Raw genomic sequence first — 21,490 nt, 5'->3', positions numbered from 1 at the left:
CTGACCAGAGCAGAATATGAAAATCTGCCTGACGGTGAATCAGACAACTGGTACATCCAGCTCAGTTTTTCTATACTGACTAGAAGTGATTCTGCAGAACTTTAGCTAGCAGTTCCAGCCCTACTTGGAAATGTTAGGGATTGGATATAGTGGGATATGCATATAGAGTACATCTTCTGCCACTGAGCTACAACCATTTCCCTTCAAATCAGACCTCACCAGGCCATTCTTAAAGCAACATTGCTAATAACCTCTAGTGTACAGTAGGAACATGCTTGCGATGCTAAACCCCGCCCTGCTTTTACCTGCCTTCTTCTAATTTTCACAAAAACATTTGGTTGCAGACTCACTTTCTGCAGCAGGCCTTTACAATTTAAGACTCACACAAATTAGCTGTGGTCACTTTCCTGTTCTCAAGGAAAAAATGGAAATTGTGGGAGGAGTCATCCCATCTAATGAATGTCCTCCTGTCCACCCTTGCAAATTAAGTCACATCCACATCACACATATAAAACACACCCCTCCCCCCAAAAAAGAATCATGGGAACTGTTACTTGTGAAGAGTGCTGGGAATTGTAGTTCTGTGGGGGGGGGGGTAAACTGTGCTTTACCAACGTGGATCTACTGACACTGGTGGCACTTCAGTGGAGTTGCTCCAGGTGACCCCAGCATGGATGAAAATCAAATTTTCTTTTTCCTGTGGGAAGCACTCTCTGGTGTGAATGATTGGCAACCTATTGACAGCATCACCAAGAGCTCTGTTTCTGCTTTGCCCTGCCTGTCAAAACCATTTTGCATCAGTTAATGTGCAATAGGGACATGTGTGATTCACAATGATGTTAAGTGGGAAGGAGCTCCTGCCCGAAACTCTAGAGAGTGGCTGCCAGTCAGTGTAGGCAGTCCAGAGCTAGTTAGACCAATGGACCTGACTCAGTATAAGGCAGCTTCCTGAGGAATACCTGAGCTTTCTGCAAACAATCAAATGAAGGCTGCTTAATTTAAACTCAGCCTCTGGCTGCAGCAAATGCACCTGACATGCTTCTGCGAAAGAAGACACATGCTTTCAAAGCAATGTGTCTTTTAAAACAGAATCAAGAAGATCATGCTTCACCTACAGAAGGCACAGGAAAGCACCGTTGCTTAGGTGTCGAAGAATGAGCTATGCAGCCAGTAAAGTGAAACTTTAACTTGACCTACTTCTGTTGCCAAACAAAAGGTATCAGCTTACCTCTGCCACATACAAGAAGGGAAGGCAATTGATCAGTGAAGGTGCGTGGTTCATTTCTGAGGATCACGACAGCAAGCATTCGAGAGACACTGATCTTAAAGCCAATAGCAACAAGGATCTGTGGGCACTTATTTGGGGAGCTCCTTTGATCCCCCAGCACTATATTAAGAAATGCCCCCCAAGTGAAAGGGAAAGTTCCTCTGCTTCCCTCCTCAAAGCAATGAAGATCTCACAACCATACCTGTTCATTGTGGAAGTGTTATGGCGTTAACCAAGGAGAGGGCATTTTAAACTGTGGCAATCTGGTTATAAAGAAGCATGGCTGGTGCCTTTGCCATTATATTTTAGGTGCCAGGCAAAAAGACTTTCTATTTCCCCAGGCTTTAAATGTTTTTAATATTTTTTAAAAGCTGCTGTGTAGCTCACTTTGTCATTTTTAAGTGCTTTTCATGTCTTTTGTATTTTGCTTCGTACATATGCAGTGGTAGTTTCACAATTAAAATTAAATACAGTGTATTTTTTTTAATTGTGAACCACCCTTGGATATGCATTAAGAAAGGTATATAAATGTTCTACAAACAGATAAATAAAGGCTGCAATTCTATACACACTTACCTGTGAGTGAGCCCATTGAGCTCAATGGCAGTTACTTTTGAGTAGAGAGGCAAAGGATTCAACTGATAAGGAGTCTTGATATTAGCTGTTCAAATTCTAGAAAACATTTACTAAGGACCTTGAATGACTCTCACTGGATCTAAGCAAAGCATTTGTAAGGTATTTTTTGTGTGTGTGAGCTGCCTTGGCTATAATAGATATATATAAATCTCCAAAGGTGCAATAGAAATGTTTAAAATCAGTATATTTGTTTACAATATTGTACTCTATCCTTCAACAGATTCCCAGGGCAGTAAGCAGCAGTAATGATGGCAGTGGTTGCCTAGGGTGCAATTCATCCACAGTTAAGCACTTTTTCAAGCCTATGGATGTAAAATAAATCCACTGAAATAGAATGTAAAACTGCTTAACTTTCTGGATCGTAACCATAGTAATTTGCAATTCACATACTGTGCAAGATAGCTGACCTCCTTTGCAAGCATTTTACAAAGTGCTGATCATCTTCCGAAGAACTATGCTAGATTGCAATGTTTTACTAGGATTTGGCAAGCACAACTCTGGGAAAGCCTTGATTACAATAACATTGTTCGATACAGTCAAGCAAAGGTGAAACCGACTGGAATAAATGCAAAGTCAGGAGATAGGCAGATCATCCCTATAATCAGGGATTTGGTTAGCAAGCCAGTACTGAAGAAAATATGCATGCTACTTACACACAGCAGGTGTGTTTTGGTTAGGTTTTTTACAAAAATGTTCCAAATCTACAGCATGGTGTCACACCAACCCGCATCATGCACATTAAAACATCAACTTATTTTTACTCTTAAAAATCCCACACCCACCAGTCTGCAAAGTGGGAGAGGCCTCACCCCCAGGAGCAGAACATGGTTGATATGTCTCAGGTTGCTTTCACCAGACTGCCACAACCAGAAGGTAGGATTGCACTGTCAAAGGTGTATATCCAGAGAAGGGATGGCTAAATCGGTTGATTTCAGTTTCTTTCAGTTTCCCAATTTTCCCAACTTAGTTAGCCCCCTTTCTGCATCAAATTGATTTTTTCCCCCTTTAAAAAGTCACACAAAGCTATATGCATTTTTTGTGCTGATTTCTCCTAATACATGTCTTTTTGTATGCATTTTCCCCTAATATATGCATTTCAGCAAGCAATTTCCCCATATATATTATGTTTTGTACATTGTTTCCCTAACAAGTGCATTTTTGTGCGGAAAACCACTTCACAAGATTTGGAGAAGTGTGAATTTCTAAGTCTAGCTGCAATTTGGCTTCGGTTAAGGAAGTACAAATTAGGTAGAGAGTGAGTGTGATGTATTGTTTAGAGTATTACACTAAGACCTGGGAGACCAGGGTTCAAATAACCATTCAGTCACAAAGCACACTTGGTATCCTGGGGCCAGCCACTCACTCTCAGCCTAACCTACCTCACAGAGTTGCTGTGAGGATAAAATGGGGAGGGTTCATTTCTGTTACCATCAGCAGTCTCTTACATCCCTATGTATCCCTCTTGACTTTGACACTGGCAGCTAGGGAACTGTGCTCACAGAACAGCCGCAGAAAAGCTTGATGGCTTCCAAAACCTCCCCACCCCACCTCATTTTTGTTTCCATTCCAGATTTACTGGTGTCTGAAACAACACCTTCAGGGTGCTGTAATGCAAGAGCCAACAGAACAGCTGATGATGAGTTTACCTCATAGAATAATCCACTTCCCCCTATACGCATGCCTGCAGAATAGTTATAAAATACACTAGGAGCCTAGCCAGGACTAACAACCTGTCATTTCTTTCCTCTACTGCTGTGGTTGAAGCAGGCCAGCTTCACAGCAGACCCACTCTTGGCTGTTCTGTGAAACAGAAGTGACTGGAGACTGAATTAAAAGAACAGCAAAAAAAGAGAAAAGAATAAAAATTCCTTGAGGCAAGTGTATCCCTTGGGGCTCTTGGTGGAGCAGCAGGTCTTAATGTGGGAGGTGAGCTTTCCCTAGGGAGATCCTTGCTCCCAGAGTAGGCATTGACTGGGACTTGTCAGGACGGAGTGTCAAAAAGAAAAACAAAGCTTCTCTCTTTGGCATCTTAAAGGCTTCAGCAGGAGCCCCTGTAATCCTTCTCCTTTCTTAGTTGTTTTTTTTTTAATCCCTTCACCTCTAAAAATAAGGGCAAGAGCAGGGTCAGGAAAAAATAGTGAACGATGGCCAGTAAACCTACCGTACTTTCCCTTTTGCTTGGGCGTGTTTACAGAGTTATTTCAATCACTGCTCCATTACTCTTGTGGCAAAATTTGAATACTATTGTGAGTGAAGGGACACTTCACACACTTGATGGTCATGCGAGGACTTGCACATGTGTTACTGTGGGATCAGAACTTGAACACTGCACTGTAACTTCAACTTGGTCACATGATCGGAGATTGCGAAGGAACAGACCAGTACATTTTATGTGCCTCCCAGTTTGGGATAACTCCTTTTTAAAGAAACTTTACCTGGAATCTTGAGTACTGATCTTATAGATGTGGCCGGAGAAATAACCAATGAGCATGTGTGGATTAATGTATAGTCAATGAAAAATGTTACCAATCTAATAAACACATGAGTTGATCAGATCTAGGGTTACCATATTTCAAAAATTGAAAATCCAGACACATAAGTTATTGAGGTTTTTTGCAATTTTTAAAAGGAAATTTGCCAATTAATAAACACTTCCAACATGCAACACCTCAGACAATTTTCGGAAATTCCACCCATACACTATTTCTGATGGATGATCCCGGATATGTATGGCAGCCCCATTATATCTCAACTTGAAATGCTCTGAGCATTTTACACAAATATGGAATGGGGTAAATTTTTCTGCAAGTCTTTGGAGAACAAAAAGGCCAGCCGGCTCCTACGGGGAATACAGCCCAAGGACTTAAATGCCTTGCTTGAGCATGCACACACACACATACACCATACACATACAAACATGACATACACCTGAAGATAATTTGAATGATACTTCCATGATATAACCTAAATTAAGACAAATTGCAGTGGGCTTACCTACACTATTATTTCAGGGGAAAACTGATGATAGCAACTAATGTACTAACTTGTTTTCTTAACACATTCCAGGAGTTTAACCAAAGACTGATGTGAGTCAATTGCAAAAAAAAAGATTCCCAGATTAATTAGGGCACTCTGGACACATTTCTTTCTCACTTTGAGATACCTCATTGTGCCAACAACACAGCAGTAAGCAAAATTAACAGCAAGCACATAGTGTCTTGAAATAAGAAGCAAGGGTGCAAGTTCCATCTACCTGAACAATAAATTCAAACAGAAAAGTTGCACACCTGAACCCTGATTTAGCAATCTTGGGCACTTCTGTGTTAAGAAGCCCACCATGTCCTACCATGCCCAAACTACAGTTCCTTCTTTGTGTATTCCAAAATGCAGGAAGAGAGGGATGGCACCAATCTGAAACAGACTGCAACCCTCAGCAAAAATCTAATCTACGGGATCTGAGTTTGAAACAACCTTTCTAGACACTTCCCGGTATATAGCCGTTGCAGCAATAAAAAGAAGCTTTGGACCTAACTTTAATGTGGACACATCCATTCCAACAGACCCCATTTGCTCATGTCAGCAATGATTTCCTTATAGGCATCCTGGGGATAGCTAATGTTATTGTTTCAATTATTTTATAACAACAGAATAAATTACGATTGTTTCCCATTTTGTTGTTCTTGAATTTCTTGAGGTGCTTGCTCCTTTTTTTACCCTGCTAGCATAATAAAGTGTTTGTGCTGATCAAAATGTATTTGCTTTGAATGATAGATGCGCCATTCTATTTGATTACATTTATTTTGAAAGCAAGAAGTATTACAGGAGCTCTTTTCTCATTTTGGAATATTGCCCATATATCACTTCCAAACCAGAATTGCTCAATAGCACTCCTTTTAGGGAGAAGAATTAGTCCAAGCATGAAGGCACACTGATAGATGTGCTCAGAACCGAGGATGGATGGATCAGCCTATTTCAGCTCCATATGCCTTCAATCCTAAATCCGTTCCATCCATTTTCTTTGGTGTTTTTTTTAACCATGGGAGGAGGTGAATTTTAAATGTAGGAGTTTTTGTTAGCACACACAGGTCCCGCTTACTAAACACAAGGTGTTCACTGGAAATTGTTCATATAACGAGCCCATAATTTCCATTATTTCCTATGGAAATATTTCTAATGTGGGACTTGCTCTCCACTCCCTCTCTCTGTGGTTTTTGCCTAAAAATGGATGTCACTGACCAGCGAAGCACAAACGAACAAGGAATTATGGAGGTTGGTGGTTTGGATATCTGAATCTGCAGAGCGTGTAACAAGGTTCCGGCATAATTCTTTACCTGCAGATGACTGAATTTTGGGATAGCAAGCATGTGGTTAGCAGGATCTGCATGCACTTTGCTCTAGATTTTTTGCATGCATTTCCTCCTTAACATTTGCATTTTGTGTGCTTTTCTCCACATCCCCCCCCCTTTTTTTAAATAAATCAAAAAACTAGCATACAAATTCAAGGTGCACAATCTGATTATGAATTTTCTTCCAGACCATTTGTAACTGTGAACTATGTTAGTCCATTTGAAAATGTGGAATGAATGACATCCAAAGACTGACTCTTTCTTCCTAGGCCATCAATCTTCTGCATCCATCTTTTACATGTTCTAGGAGTATTCCTATTTTCATCTCTGAAATGTCAAATGGTAGGTGGGAGTATGTCAGAAATCCATACATTCTCTAAGTTAGGTGAGAGGATAAAAAGGCTTGCTTGATCCAGTAGTTACAGCTGGGAACTTGGACTAAATACTCAGCTTGGTGCCAAAAATAATGGAGGGGAGCTAAGACATGCCGAGTAAGTCAATACTCCTAGCTTCAATGTCTTTGGAGAATTCATTCCACAGTCAGCTGCACAGGCTGTATGTGCAGCTTCATTGTCTTTTTATTTTTAGTTCTGTGTGGTCCAGCTGTTTCTTGGCTTGACAATGTTGCTCCGTTGAGCCTCCTGGGAGCACTGCACACAGTGAGAAAAAGGCACACTTGTCTGTGTAGGATGCATCTTTCAGAGCGGAAGAAACTGCAGGTGATTTTGCCTCCAAGACTAATGCAGCTTCTTTCGCTGGGCAAAGTGAGGAACCAACAACATTCAACTTCCCTGTAACTGGAAAAAAAGGGGATGGGAAAACACCCGGAGTCAGGACAGAGGCACACCGCTGTGGAATCACAAAGAGGTACTCCAAAGACAAGGGTGGCTGTCATCTGCTTGACTTTCTCCAAAGGAAAAGCCCAAAGGGTCTCCTTTTGAAGTTTGCGAGGTACAGCCTGGGGCTCTTGACAAACTGCCAACAAAGTCTTCTTCGTTTAAATGTTGTGTCTTGATCAAAATGCATCTCATGCTGGCTCTCCCCCAACCTTACATTTGAAGGCTGTTCCCATCCATGTTGACCGAGAAAAGTCGTTCCAACTGCATTCCATACCAATTGGCCTCTTCATTTCAGCTGCTGTAGCAAATTCAGGACCACAACTCCGTATCACCTGAGCTATGTAGCTGCTTTTTAAGTGCAGGGGGTTTATTTTACTTTCACAAAAATTACCAGAGTGGGGGTCCTGATCCAGACTGGTACACCTGGATGGGGTGGGCTTTAACTCTTTACCTCCTTTGTGGAACTGATCCTGAACAGGCCCTTTGCACCTGCAATTTGCACTTGGGGGGGGAGGAAATACCTTAATTTGATTCAGTAGGAGCTTTTTTCTCTATGCAAATCAAAACTGTGGGAGGCTCAACCTGGACTAAGTCCATAACAAGGACAAAGGACTTCCATGCTAGGGTCCCAAAACAGATCAGGGTCATTGTGCTGGCAATTCATGTAAATAAACCAAGAGTTATGCACTTAAAAGGAGACCTGCCCAACTAAAGTCATGTGTAGTTTGGCCCTCAGCCACCCCACGCTCTTCCTGCTTGCTGCCTTTTGAGCAGCAGACTGAATTTTGAAATCAAGGCACTTAATGTTTAAAAGGACGCAGGGACATCGTTCTTACTTTGTATTACCTGCAGTTTTATTGTGTCAATGGGTCCACAAATCTGTTCTGCATTGGGCTGGACAGAAGTGAGGCCAATTTAGCTATGCCTTCCCTTACAATCTGGGTTGTACTCAATGTAGCCTTAATTAATTAATATCACACCCTCTCAATGAAGCAACTTTTAAAAAGCACTCTTAAAAACAGTTACAGCTGGAAAGTGTAAAACAGTTACAGTCAAAACATTGTCTCATGCAGTGATCTCAGGGCTGCCAGGAACAGTGTCCTTCAGACATCAAATGCCTGGGTAAACAGCAGTGTTTTCAAGCTCTTCCTGAAAGTTAATACTGAGGAGGTTAGGCTCAACTCACCAGGGAGGACATATCACAAACGAGGAACCACCACTGAAAAGCCCCTGTCACAGGTCCACGTCAGTGGTGGCACCACCAAGTACACCTCACCTGCTGATTACAGGATCTGGGACTGGGGAAGGCGCCTTTTTAGGTATTTTAGGTACTTGGGTCCCAAGCCATTTAGGGCTTTGTATGCTGGTACTAACACCTTGAATTAAGGCTCACTAGCAGCCAGTGCAGTGCTTTCAGGACTGGTGACACATGGTCCCATTGGGCTGCCCCATTTACCAACCTAGCAGCCATATCTTGCACTAGCTGCAGCCTCCAGATCATCTTAAGGGCAGCGTCACATACAGCGTATTGAAGGAATCCAAACAGGAGGTCACCAGAACATGGACAACTGAGGCCAGGTTAGTCTACTCCCAGGAATGGCCATAGCTGGAGAATCCACCTAAGGTGGGCATAAGCACTCCTAGTCAAAGAAGCCATTTGATATTCCAGTGACAAATTGGAATCCAGGAATACTCCCAAACTATGAAGCTGTTCCTTCAGGGGAAGTGCACTCCCTCCCAGAACAGGTTGTGCATCTATTTCCCAGATCCGGAAACCAATCAACCACAGTACTTCCATCGTATCGGGATTCGGACTCAGTTTGTTGTGCCCCATCCAATCCATCACAGCCTCCAGACACCTGTCCAACATCTTCAAAGCCTCTCTGGATTCTGATGAAATGGAGAGGTAGAACCAGTGCTTTTTTCCCTAGGGGTACGCATACCTCTAAACATTTTGTGAACCTTTGTACTTTTGTCCATTTACTGTATTTATTTTTCCCGATTTGAACTAAAAAATGCTGATTTTCTTGAGTCAAAATGAGAGTACCCCGAAACATTTTTTTAGAAGAAGAAAAAGCACTGGGCAGAACTGATGGTGCCATGCTCCAAATCCCCAGATGGCAGTGCTCAATAGTTTCATATAGATGTTAAATAGCTTGGGGGCAGAATGGAGCTTTGTGGAACCCAACAAAGCCAAGAAGCCAAGCAACAATCTTGAAGTACTGTACTACTTTCTGGTAGCAACACTGCATGTAGGAGTGGAACTACTGTAACAAGAGTTACCGGTACCTCCAACTGGGGTGCAAAAACTGGGCATGAAACCAGGCATTTTGCCTGTCGCAAGGATTTCTGCTTCCACAATGGACCCCACCTCGTTTACCTGCTAAATCTGTTCTAGGGGTTCCCACAGCTGCCTAGAGCAGATTTGGGGGTGGGGTGGTGGGAGGAGAGGGGAGAAAGTCCAGCTGAATAAGTGGGAATTTCTGTGGCAGCTGAATACTGCTCTCTTTCTTTAGATTTAACACCCAAGCTCGAGTAGGTACCAGAGCTTTGCTGAGTGATCATAACTTGAGTGCTTGAATTTGTGAAACTGTTTGGAAAACCACAACCAAGCTATGCGCAATCTGTAGAGTCATCTGCTAGCCTTTCATGGGATTTTGTTCCTGGTTATTGTAGAGGGACCTTCTGTCTCTAGCTCTGCTTGGCAGGAAATGTATTATACAGTGCAATGCAACATAAAGACGTGTCCTTTGAAATGCTTTGGCTGGAAGGTGAAAATGAAGACTTTAAAAGGGTTGGGGTGGGAAGGAAAAAACATAATCATTGCAGTTTAATGGCCCTATCCCATTTCAGAAGTTAAAAGAAGATTGATTAGGGTGGGGATGGGGATTATGTCCCCCCCTGGTGATATAGTAGATTGGTGGTTGAAATTATTTCTGATCCCCTGCTCTATCATCTGCCTCAGAAGAAGGGGAATGTTTATAATTGCTTCTCTTCCTACCCCCTGCTTCTTCATGAAGGTAGATGAGATGCGGGTGAGAATTCCCAATAGGTCATCACAGCTTCCAGAGCTCCCATAAAACAACCAAGATGCTTGCGAAATTACCTATCTAAAAGCTTTCTTTGCTGGTAAAATATTCTAATTACTACAGCTTAGGTTTAGGAGCTCCCTGTTCTGAATTCCTAATAGCTGTAGGAACTGAGGATAACATTATTACAGTACTTCATTAATCCATCCTGCTGTGATGCAGGGCATGAAACAAGGCTTTAGTCGTGTCTTAGCATCCCCATCTAGCCCCAAAGATCGTAAAAAGATGTAGAGGAAGGTCAGAGCACATCTAATTTGAATGGTAATTTTGTATCTTCACCTTTTTATGATGGCGTTTGCAAGATCTAATCCAAAGGACCAAAGGTCTGGTTTCCTTAATGGGTTCTGTGCAGTGCAATTCAATCGGAGCTTGCAGGATATAAGAACAGCAGCTGCTGCCGGTAGTATATACAAAACCAAGCAAGGTCTATGAAGCTGGAGATGCTCAGATTTTCCTGAGCTAAGCCAAGAATTAAAACTACTGCTCAATAAAACTGAAAATTTGGGATTTAGGAGTTAGGACAGGCAAATGGAAGTACTTCTTTACACAAGACTTACTTAAACTATGGAATTCACAAAGTCACTTTGTGCTGACTGACCCCAAATTGGGCAGCTTTGAAAGAGGATTAGATACATTCTTGGAAGATGAACCTATCAGTAGTTACTAGTCATGATGGTTACCTCCAGAATCAAGAGAGATACCACAGCAAGAGAGGACTATTGTACTTGTATCTTGCCTGTGGGCTTTCCAAAAGCTGGCCACTGTGGGAACAGAATGGTGCACTAGACAGGTCTTCAGTCTGTTAAGAAGTTCACATAAGTAGTAGGGCTGCAATGACTGAATGTGCACATGGATTTCTGTGGTCAACAATGGAAGGAACAGACATCATCTCCATGTATTCTATATATTTTATTATGTACAAGCAACACAGCTATGCTAACTAGACCTCTAGAAAGATTCATGCCTTACTACACTTCTGTTTGCATGGGGGATTTAGCTGAAAGGGTTTGTCCATAAAGACGCAAGGAGCCAATTGGGGCACAAAGCTATTGACCACAATGTTCATTCTGTTGTTCTCTCTGTTGATTTGATTTTAATGCCTTCATTCAATGGCACAGTTGCCCAATGTGCTCATTCCTCGCCCACCATTACAATTCGAAAGGAACTTGAGGCAGGTAGAGCACCTCACACTTAGCATGTACAAAGAGAACCAGAGGAAAATGTTTATTTTGGATGAATTACTCCTGGATTTAAAAAAACAACCCCAGTGTGCTTTAATGAATGCCTTCTTGGATGAATGAACAGCGGGGAACCAACTCTACTGGGAAACTACTAGACCAGGCACCCCCAACCTTTGGCCCTCCAGATGTTTTGGACTACAATTCCCATTATCCCTGACTACTGGTCCTGTTAGCTTGGGATGATGGGAGTTGTAGGCCAAAACATCTGGAGGGCCGCAGGTTGGGGATGCCTGTACTAGACAATGTCTTTCCTATAATATTTTTGGACACAATTATCTTCTTTCCCCTGCTTTCCTTTCCTTTTTTTTTTTTTGCCACAAACCAACCTCACCATACCAGAAACAAATCTCTCCAAAAACTCTTCAGTAACTGCCTATCTAGCCATCCTTCTTTCCTTCCCCTCACCCCCAACAAGAACAAACATACTCCATTTCAACTTCTTCTTGTAAATCATCCCTTTCAAATGCTGCACACCAGCACACACACCACTAAAAGGTTTCTCTGCTTTCTGCAACAATGGGCCTTGAAAGGCTTCGAGATCAAAACCCTGCCCCTGCAGAAGAATCCCAAATATTTTAAAATGTACAATTCCTACTGCTCCTGCTTTTCACGAAACAGAACGGAACAGTAAAGCCTTTGTTAATGGCAGGGCTCTTTCCTGGGGAATGCAAAGCGCCATGGTTAGAATGGGGACTCTCTGGAGGAAAGAAATGTGCACTTCAGTCGCAAACATCTTAAAAGACTTCTGAATAATAGGAAAGAAACAGCCTTTCCTTTTTCCTTTGATCTGACCTTCCAAGTGAATGGAAAACAACATTTATCTTTTGGTCCTCAGTATTGTAAAGGAATATGCAATGCTGCAAAGCCCAGCCTGCCCCATGTATTTTTTGCTCAGCCTTGAATAGATGAAGCACCTCAGGATCAACTTCTAAACCAAGGATGAGGAATCTTTTTCAGCCCAAGGACCCCATTCCCTTGGGCAACCTTTGAGGGGCCACATGGCAGTGGCAGATGAGGCCAGAGGCAAAAAGTGGGCAGAACAACAAATGTAAAATTTGCGCTTTGTACAGTAGGCTAGTTTCTACACACACACTCTCACAAAGCCCTTTCTCTCCTTCAGCCAGGAGTCATTAGGCAAAAATTATCAAGGAGGGAGCAAAGAAGGGCCAGTGAGGGTTGTGGTCTGGGGAAGAGGTGAAACATGAGGAGAATCCCAAAGGCCAGGAAAAAAAGAGGCCTGGAAGGCCACATTTGGTCTCTTGGTCTAAGGAGTTCCCTCACCCCTGCTCTAAAGGGAGCTGTTAGGGATGGAGACATACGACAGCATCTTCCCGCTTGACGGAAACTTCTGGCATTTTAACACTCCATGGCCAGGCCCCTTCATGGGAAGGAGCTAAGAAGCATCTGGTTATGTTTCATTATTGATTACTTGCAATTATTAAGAGCCAAACAGATGCTGGGCCTTTCACAACGCTAAATTCCGTGGGGCTGTCATCAAGGAGCAGCTGCCGATAGCTGAGAGAAAACCACATTATTTGTTTTTAAAACGCTTGTTGGAAGTTTTCAAAGTTGTGAAGCAGGCTACAAGGTTACTGAAATCAATTATCCAGTCAAAATTGATAAGCACTGCCCACAGTGGACAAACAAGAAAGGACACATAGTTAATGTGTATCGTTCCCTCGGCATATACATCTTCTTGTTGTTGCGTAATGAGATTTCTGTTAAAGTTTTTCATAATTCAATAAAATAGTGGCTAAAAAAATACGAATAAAATAAGTAGAATATGGAGTCCTCTCTTAAAAGGATTTTTTAGCCCTTACCTCCCAGAGAAGAGAGTAGCTCCCCCCAGCTCTCACCTGATATCTTTCCTTTCTCCTCCCAACCTCTCACCCTAGGACACCAGCATTTCCCTATCTCTCACCCAGGGTCCTTCACATAGGCGCCGAGTCCATGGGGCCTGAGGGGGCCCGAGCCCCCTCAAAAATTTTATTGGGGGGGCGGAGCCCCCCCAATAATTAAAAAAATTATCGCGCGCCTTGGCTCCCTCGTCGCGCGCCTTGGCTCCCGCGGCCGGCGAGGGGAGCCCGGGCCGCGCGCGGCTGCTGCTGCTGCCGCCACCTCTCCTGGGGGCGCCGCCTCCCCGGGCGGGAACGCTGCGGGTGCGCGAGGGAGGAGGGCGGCCCCCGGGGGCTGGGAGAGCCGGGCTGCCGTGGCCGAGAGGGCTGCTCTGCTGGGCGCCGCTGACATTATTTAAGAAAATTATCGCGCGCCTTGGCTCCCGCGGCCGGCGAGGGGAGCCCGGGCCGCGCGCGGCTGCTGCTGCCGCCGCCGTCGTTTGTGATCATGGCGGAGCTGCCGCCTAGGGAGGAGGGGAGAGGGGGCTGGCGGGGGGGGCAGGCGGTGAAGGGGGCTTGGCTGCGCTCTCTCTCTCGGGCTCTCTCTCTCGGGCGCTCTCTCTCTCTCTCTCTCTCTCTCTCTCTCGGGCTCTCTCTCTCTCGCTCTCGCTCTCTCGGGCTCTCTCTCTCTCTCTCTCTCTCTCTCTCGGGCTCTCTCTCTCTCTCGGGCTCTTCCCGCCCAGGGCTTGTGGGCATCTGCTCTGAGACGAAGATGGAGGTGACTTCCCTTAAAGGTCATGGAATCATAGAGGTGGAAGAGACCCAAAGGTCATCCAGTCCAACCCCCAGCAATTCAGGACTCACAGCTAAAGCATCCCTGGCAGATGCCCCCCCCCCGACCTCTCCCTAAAAGCCCCTTCCCCTGTCTGACTGCTCTCACCACCAGAAAGGCCTTCCTAATGTTTTGTGGGAATCTCATTAAGCCTACAGAGCTATATATGCAAATAGATCTACTTATTCTTTCCCTTGAAGATACATTGATTCGTTTGTTACTGTGGTTTCGATCAATACTTTCCAAAGATCTTTACATTTGTCCATGCATGATCTTTGTCTGAAAGCTCATGGGTTGCAGGAGTTGTCATAGGAGGTTATATTTTTGTCCTTCCAACTGTTATGGAAATTACAGGGGGGGGGGCACATCTTTAAAGTTGTTAAATGTTGCAAATATTATGCCTGAATGTACCCTTTCAACTTGACAGCTCAGGGAAGTTACCTAGATAAAATCCTGTAACACAATGTATCAGCCTTAATCATTTTGCAGGTGTTAAGGGGGGGGGGGGGCAGAGCCTGCAGCCACCATCCCTTTCCGGTGGGGAGGGGGCAGAGGAAAGACAGGAAGCTTTTCCCTGCAGAGTTAGACCCCTTGGCTGCGTGGCCCTCGGGTCCCTTCAAACTCCTGGGCGTTTTGCTGGTGGGGGGCTGCGTGGGGGCCTGGGCGATGTCAGAAGAGGAAGCTTGCAGGCCTGGTTGTCTGTTGGGGGCAGCAGGAAGAGGCGGAGGGCAGGATGTGCAGCCCCTGCCTGGCTTTCCCGCTGGCCTTTGTTGCGGAGGCGGCAGTGTGGGAACGCCAGTCCCAAGGGCAGCCTCTGGGGTCTGGGTGCTGCTGCCTGTCTCCTGCCATGGACTTGGCGGGGGGGGGGGGGGCTGTGCTATTGGGCTGGGAGAGACTTAACGGGGGGGCTGCCTCTCCCAGCCAAAGCTGACCCACAAAATTGCAACCCAGTGTGTGTGTTTGTGTGTGGGGGGAACCAGCCTGCGCAGGGTAAGCCCCGATGGGGCTCCTGGGCTCCTTCTGATGCATGAAAATTGGAGGTTGTCCTTTACAGCTCAGCTCCCCAAGGGGCTCAAAGCCTCCCAAGTCCATTATCAGTCGGAGACGAATGAGTGGAAGCTGGAAGAAAGGGGGAATCTTTATTTTTCTGTTGAAACAGAGCCCTCCTTCCCACTGACATTTGCAAGGAGGGGAGGACCCCAAACAAAGGTGTGCAGCAGCTTTGAAAGACTTTTCCGGCTCAACATCAGGAAGAGCTTTCTGACAATAAGAGCTGTTCAGACGGTCTCTGCTCCCTGGGAGAGGCTAGGTGGCCATCTGTCAGGGATGCTTGAGCTAAGATTCCTGCATTGCAGGGGGCTGGACTAGATGACCTTGGGGTCCCTTCTGTCTCTATGATTCTATGATTAGCATAATACAAGCATCTCAGGAAGAGGCATCTACCAACAGAAATCCAAGAGTGTGGCTTCTCTCCTGTCTGTCAAGGGACCTGCAGATGCTGATTGCCTTACTTGGCCAGTTCCTTAGGACTGGTACATACAGTCATACCTCGGGTTACAGATGCTTCAGCTTAAGCATTTTCAGGTTATGGATGCACTGAAACCCAGAAGTACCGGAATGGGTTACTTCCAGGTTTCGGCACTTGTGCATGCGCAGAAGCGCTAAATCACAACCTGTGTGTGCGCAGACGCAGCAATGTGAGTTGCGAACACTGCGGGTTGCGAACGTGCCTCCCACATGGATCACGTTTGCAACCCGAGCGTCCACTGTACCTTGGTTCTCGAACAGAATGCGTTCCGGGAGTCCATTCGACTCCTGGAACCATTTGAAAACCAGAGTGCGGCTTCTGCCAGAGGAGCCCCCTGCAGCCAATCGGAAGCCGCACCGGATGTTCGCCCTCCAAAAATCATTTGAAAACCAGAACACTCACTTCCGGGTTTCGATTGTTCAGAAGCCGATTTGTTTGGGAGCCAAGGTGCTCGGCTTCTCAGGTACAACCGAACCTGAGTCCTTGGGGGCGCCGCCTCCCCGGGTGGGAGCGCTGCGGGTGCGCGAGGGAGGAGGGCGGCCCCCGGGGGCTGGGAGAGCCGGGCTGCCGTGGCCGAGAGGGCTGCTCTGCTGGGCGCCGCTGACATTGGAACTTAGAAAACTTCCCGGGGCAGGACCCCGGTTTGGGCCCCCCCAATATTTTTTATAAGTCGGCGCCCCTGGTCCTTCATCAACCCTCTACCACCCCCATGAGTATACAGCAGAAAACAGCCTCAATCAAAGCATTTGAGGTTCCTCCCAAATCACCCTTATCTTTCGGAGTGATTAATAATCAGACCAAAAGCAGTCTCAGGAGGCCTTGAGCTTGAGATGAACAGCTTAACCCTTGTCCCTCCGACCTCTAGCTCAAAATGGCCCCTACTCCCCCCTTCCTCTTGTTGCCGCTCATGAAATGCACCACTTACACACCTTTGTATAAAACCAGCCCTCAAACTGTGAAAGAACATTAAGAGACTAGATCAGTGATGTAAGGACTGCAAGAATGTAGAAAAGAAACAATGAAGAAATTCAGACTTAAGGCTCAACTTCAAATAAATCCAAATATTTGAACATATGGAAGTGAGGAACAATGTCATCCAAGCAACATTAACTTTGCCGACTGCAGTGAACCTCAAAAGAAACCCAGATATTGGGAAAGCACATTATAAAATACTGCATAAGTGAAGAAAACAGTGGTGCCGCCTAGTTGTATCCGTGTGTTTTAAAATAAATCTAAAAATACTGTGAAGCACATACGTGACAAAATGAAGCAATCTTGATCCACTTTCCTCTGCATGACTTTTCAATTGCGGGCGGGGTGGGGGGGGGATGTTACTACACAGAAGGCTTTGGTGACACATCCAAAAACATCTCCAAGACTCTAATGCCTTGATAATGTGTTCTGACTCACATAAACTAACTGAATGGAATAGCTTTACCAGGTGCAAACTGTTAATGGATTATTTTGGAAACTCAAAGGGATTTTTGAGTGTGTGTTTTTAAAGCATCTGTGGCTAAAAGAGCTATTCATTATTCTCCAGCATAAAAGACATTCAAGGGATACGGAGGGAGCACAGCCCTCATCATGCAGTGCCACAGAAGCCTCTTTACTTCTATTTTCCACCCTCCCCAGTTTCCAGATGTGCCATTTCCTCTGAAGTATTTCCTCTGAAGAACTCATCTCTTTGGGGTTTAAACATATACTATACATCCTGGGGGTGTATGTGTCTCAAACTGAAGAAGATGAAGAACCAAAAGCATAAAATGTAGAGGCCTCGACAAGTCCTAACTGCAGCCCCAAACTCAAAGGATGAAGGCTTCTGAAGACCTGGCACTCAAGCAAATGGCCTGGGTGCAAGCATGTCTACAGTTCCCATTCAGAAGGCATGAAATTGGTTTCACACAGCAGAACTCCACAGGAGCCAAAACATTTGTAACCTACGTGGATGCAGCCAATCATGTAGTGTTACACCCAACAGGCCCAGTCAACATGGTAAGACACTTACAACTGTTATGGTCCCAGCCCACAATACGGGTATGCAGACATATTTCAACACCTTCACAAAGACACAGAACAACTGGTCCCACATCCTTCAGTTGTTGCATCTCCTCCCAGTCATTCCTGGAGATGCTGGGATTGAACATGGGGTGTTTTGAGTACAAAGTATACCGTATTTTTTGCTCTATAAGACTCACTTTTTCCCTCCTAAAAAGTAAGGGGAAATGTGTGTGCGTCTTATGGAGCGAATGCAGGCTGCACAGCTATCCCAGAAGCCAGAACAGCAAGAGGGATTGCTGCTTTCACTGTGCAGCGATCCCTCTTGCTGTTCTGGCTTCTGAGATTCAGAATATATTTTTTCTTGTTTTCCTCCTCCAAAAACTAGGTGCGTCTTATGGTCTGGTGCGTCTTATAGAGCAAAAAATACGGTATGTTCTGCCACTGACTTACAGCCCTTCCCCTAAAGGCACGCTTGGCCTGACAAGCAACTCAGCAACTCTTCTTTCCAGCTACAATTATTATCAATTGTGCAGGCGCGAAAAAGTTGGAAGTCCATCCATACAGTGCCCTTTTATCTAACATCACAAAAGGCCTACCAAGGACTATATTCCAAGAATAGATTTTGGATCTCTCATTATAAAAACTTTCTTCACCTTCTGATAACCTATTGGGCATGATGTGAACAGCTGAACAATGTATGATGTTAGCATGGGTATACAGTGAGTTAGTGCATAGTGAAACAAGGAGTTTTGACAGGTGGCTGTTGCCAGCTCCTGAAAAACTAGGCCAGATACCTCAGCATCAGTTTCACTGAGATCCAATTCAAGATGATGATGATGATGATGATGATGATGATGATATTATTATTATTATTATTATTATTATTATTATTATTATTATTATTAGGAGTTGTCTCCATTAATAGACTGAACAAGGCCAGGGCCAAATAATACATTTTGTGTAATTCTATTTTGAAATAAATCTAAAAAATACAGCCAATGAAAATGAAGGACACACACACAAACAACACTACAGAACTTCCAGTACAATAACATAAAAGCTGATTTACAGTCCTTCGTACCGCAATGGCCCAAATACAAGTCGCACCCAAATATAAGCCGCAGCTTTAAAATTGATGGGGAAAAAGAAAAAAATACCCGAATATAAGCCACTCCCTTCCTTGCTGCTCCTGGCTGCATACTTTGGGGGGGGGGCAGGGGGAGAGCAGCACTGCGTTGCCGGCAGCCTTTCCCCTTCCTTGCTCTCTCCCTTGCCAACCTTGGGGGAGGGGATGGGGAATTACGCGTGGGGCGGGCGCTGCTTCGCCGCACTCCTGGCGCTGTTTACCCTGCGCTCCTGGCTGCGTACCATAAGGTCGTGAATATAAACCGCACTTTAACTTTTCACGGTTGGAATTTTGGGGGAAAGTGCGGCTTATATTCAGGCCAATACGGTATATCATAAAACTGACCACATTACTTTCTTTACAACGACAACGTGGTACAGAGGGTTTTCATGTTGCTGTTTTTCCTGGGCTGGAAATCACACCCCAAAGCTCCTATTTGTTCCCACAGGTGTTACACCTTGGGGGGGGGGGGGTGACTTTTGACTGGAAAACTGCAAGGAGAAGAGCCGAGCCCTATCCCAGCTATGCCATGGTGCCAATTCACCCCCATGGCTGAGTCTTTTCTAACCATGTTAGTTTTAAAAAATACTTTTAGCATAATGTGGAGTTTGGCCCTCAAGTTGGGAAACGAACTGTATAAAAAAGAACTTCTCAAATACCGTGCAACTAAATACCAGTATATTAAGCTTTATAACGCAAACATGTACAAACCTTGATGTATGAACAATGGACAAAGAGAGAAATGCTTATATGCTTGGTCAAAACATGTTTGGTATTTGTTATAGATTAACTAGTATTTGCTATACATTGGTGTTTGTCATACATTAGCATACCTATTTGTCAATGCTTCATGTATCAAGGAAGGCAGCCAGAGGAGCAGGAGGTACACACTTCACCTCCCAGCAGCAGCAGCAGCACTGCAGCATACCAGAAGGAAGAGGGGCGAGTAAATGGGGAGGTCAGCACTGTGGACACACCAGGGGGCTCACCAGATTAGCTGCCAGTGTATTCGCACAATGCCAACCTCTCCACCACCCCTCCTTGCTGAAAAGGCACAGGAGGCCAGATGTGTGCCATTGCCCCTCCTCTCCATTTGGTTCCACAAGAAGGTACTTTTTTTGTGTGTGGCTTTAAAATGTTATATATTCAGTTGTGCAACAGCTGAGAAGTTCCTTTTAAAAACATTTCATTTCCTAGCTTGTTTGCTTCTTGGGGGTTGTGGCTGGGCTACATTAATTTCTCTCTGTGTGTTTTTGACTTTGGCCCTCAAGTCACTGTCCATTTCTGGTCTCCATGAAGAACTCTGGGGCTTCAAAAAATCTCTTTGTATGATTGACTGAATATCGTCAGAGTCTTGCAAATACCAGAGAATAAAAACAAAACCAATGAATTTTCAAGTCCTCATGACTGAAGAGATGAATGGGCAATATATGCACCAGCAAAACCCTACAATGCAGCCCTCATGCCTAGCTCTTCTTCTAGTGAGAGACAAAAGAGTAGCAGAGCCCAAACAAATGCTTCGCAAGGCATTTCTCCCTGTAGGTTCCTGATGGATCAGGAAACAGAATGTGTGTACCTTTCAAAGCATAATAGCCACCATTAAGTGTCATTAACATGGGTTGGGTGGGGGGGGAAGAGATATATTCAACCCTGGATGCAGCTCAAGTGCACACTCCCAGATGGTCATTAGGGGGAATTATGAACTTAATTGCTCAAGCTGCATGGCTTCAGCATAAGGCTGCCTAATGAAATAATTTGGGTTTCTTGGGAAGACAAACATGGGGACATGGCAATCCATGTGCCTTCCTTAAACCTGCAGAGACAGATGAGAATTTTCCCAGAAAACAGTGGGATCTGTCAGGAAAAAATCAAGCATTGGGAGGGTGGAGAGAATGGAGCAAATGGAGCAAAGTGAAGCAGGGTCACTCTTCTTGAATTTAAAATGGGAGAGCACACTACAGATGTTGGCTCCAACCCACTTGTCCTCAATTGCCTGTTCTAATTAACAAGTCAAATATAAGAACTTTGTTCTGCCTTTGGAAGGAAGCAAAATTTGGGTGTGTGGAAGAAAATCCTTAATAATATTGTCATTTGGGGCGGGGTGGGAGGAAGGAGAGAAACATCTAAAAGTTATATAAAGTTTTGTTTTGTTTTCTTGAAGACAAGATGGCTTCATAGCAAGTGGGGACAGACAGGAAAGCAGGATCTTCTGGCAGATCTGAGTGTAGATTGGCAAAGGTCTCTGACTCTAAACTGCTTAACAATGGAAACAATAAAGTTGTTCTCCACCACCGCCTAAACTGCACTGCTGAAATGAAGAAAGCCAACCAGATGTGGACTTGTGTGTGACAGGATTATCTCATTTCTGTACTGAAAAGAAAATTTTAGGCTCAAAATGTGTGAAGACAGACACCCTGTGCTTTACCCTGACTCTTATAGGTAGATCTTGGGGTTCTAATAAAAACAAAGTAGGCCTGAAGAAGGCCCACTTCCTCTCGGGAGACAGATCCTTCTGTTTCTTCAAAGTTCCCTTCCCACCCCAGCTAAGCTAGTCAGAAAGGCTTTTATGAAACTGAGGGCTACAATGCATTTTTAGGACAAGGATAGGTCTATTTCATGGAGGACAGATCCAAGCAAGGATAGTTCTATCAATGGTTATTAGCCATGACAATGCTATGGAATCTCCAAGGTCCAGAAGCAATATGCCTCTGAACTGTAGTTACTGGAGAGCAATAACCAGGGAGATGCCCTGC

The 21,490-nt window shown here is 44.7% G+C and overlaps 1 protein-coding gene across 8 annotated transcripts in view; it reads right to left on the bottom strand.

Annotated features, from left to right (window-relative positions):
• Nucleotides 1–21,490, bottom strand: part of MGLL (monoglyceride lipase) — a 147,829-nt gene that overhangs the window by 37,421 nt on the left and 88,918 nt on the right. The gene's annotated exons all lie outside the window — the stretch shown is intronic.

This window comes from Podarcis muralis, chromosome 2 (assembly GCF_964188315.1).
Source record: "Podarcis muralis chromosome 2, rPodMur119.hap1.1, whole genome shotgun sequence".
Classification (NCBI taxonomy): Eukaryota; Metazoa; Chordata; class Lepidosauria; order Squamata; family Lacertidae; genus Podarcis; species Podarcis muralis.
The sequence above is the reverse complement of the archived record's forward strand: the minus strand, read 5'-3'. Positions and strand labels throughout refer to the sequence as shown.